General features: G+C 43.0%; 1 pseudogene; it reads left to right on the forward strand.

Annotated features, from left to right (window-relative positions):
• The first annotated feature begins 1,318 nt into the window (after nucleotides 1–1,318).
• Nucleotides 1,319–1,436, forward strand: LOC126107093 (5S ribosomal RNA; annotated as a pseudogene).
• The last annotated feature ends 304 nt before the right edge of the window (nucleotides 1,437–1,740 follow it).

Genomic DNA, 1,740 nt, shown 5'->3' on the forward strand with positions numbered 1-1,740 from the left:
AGTTCTAAGTTCTAGGGGACTGATGACCTCAGAAGTTAAGTCCCATAGTGCTCAGAGCCATTTGAACCATTTTTTCATCAATCAAGTCCCGAAGCTTTTTGGAAGGAGAAGATGTATACTAACCAGTATGATGTTTTCTTAACCAGGTTTCGGAGAATTCTTTGTTGCTTTACTCTTTTCAGCATCTTTTTTCTTCGCTCTATGCACGCATTTCATTTTCCCGTTTCGTCTCCAAAACCACATATCGAATGCTTCAGTTTTATCTCTTTCTTCCTTCTTCAAAGCCCAGCTTTGTCAATCGTACAGAAAAACGATAAAAAAAAGCTTTTAACCAATATTTTCCTTAACTCCAATCCCATTTTGCTGCAGAATAAGTGCTCCTTTTTCCGAAAATCTGTTTTGCCGTTCCAATTTTACCTGAATGGGTTGGGCCAAGTAGTGGTACGAAAAGTACACCCGAAACATCACGAAACGACCTCTGGCCCGAACTACACCCTCCAAACAATGAGTGGGAAACACTTCCTTGGGCAGTTGTGCACTCGACATCAAGGGGACTTCAGAAAGTAAGTCAACAGTAATGACGGAAGCTGAAGGAATGAATTAAAATGTGTACTCCAGGCTGGACCTGAAGCCGGGTCTCCTTGCTTACTAGGCTGGAATGGTAGCCATTGCACCACAGCAGCAGTACAGCTATCATTGCTGCACACACTACCCAAGTCGAATGCCCTAACCAACACAAACCTAAATTCACGCTCTCAGATTATTTGCCACTTCTTAGATCATTACTATTGCCGAGGCTCTCCAGCACTGGAATAGCACTGCAGCATTGGTCGTACTGTGGAAATATTATAGTAGGTGATCTGTAGATCTTGTAATTACATTTTAATTCATTTCTCCAGCTTCCATCATTATTGAAGATAAAGATGATCGTTGAATGTCTTGACTAAAATTTAATTATAAGATCAAAGTTAACAGAATAATGGCAGGCCAAATAATTCTAAATTAATGCTGCATTACACGTCAAAGTGACACAGATACATGACATTACTGTTCGACATGATCGCAAAGACTCAGCAAACAACGGTCAGGATGTTCTACCAGTCGTCCAGTTCCTTGACAATAGAAATCTCCACCTTAGTCGCATTGTGATACAGATATTCATAAACAACCTCATAGTATCATTCCATATAGTAAATTGATCTCCACATCACAGTGTTCAATAATGATAAGAGGGTATGATGGCTGGTATTTTGTGAGTACATAGCGAGCGTTCTTCAAGGTGAAATTAGATTATTGATGTCTTAAATGTATCACGAAAGGCAACGGTCTTGCTGCAGTGGATACACCGGTTCCCGTGAGATCACCGAAGTTAAGCGCTGTCGGGCGTGGCCGGCACTTGGATGGGTGACCGTCCGGGCCGCCATGCGCTGTTGACATTTTTCGGGGTGCAATTGAGGAGCTACTCGACCGAATAGTAGCGGCTTCAGTCAAGAATACCATCATAACGACCGGAAGAGCGGTGTGCTGACCCCACGCCCCTCCTATCCGCATCCTCCACTGAGGATGACACGGCGGTCGGATGGTCCCGGTAGGCTACTCGTGGCCTGAAAACGGAGTGCTTAAATGTATCACAAAGTATATGATGTGAGAGAGATGTTTCATCTGACATATAAGACTTGAGGAACTGAAGGTAACCAGTGAACACAAAAGATGGCTATTTGAAATGGAAACTGGAGATGC

Source organism: Schistocerca cancellata, chromosome 10 (assembly GCF_023864275.1).
Source record: "Schistocerca cancellata isolate TAMUIC-IGC-003103 chromosome 10, iqSchCanc2.1, whole genome shotgun sequence".
Lineage (NCBI taxonomy): Eukaryota > Metazoa > Arthropoda > Insecta > Orthoptera > Acrididae > Schistocerca > Schistocerca cancellata.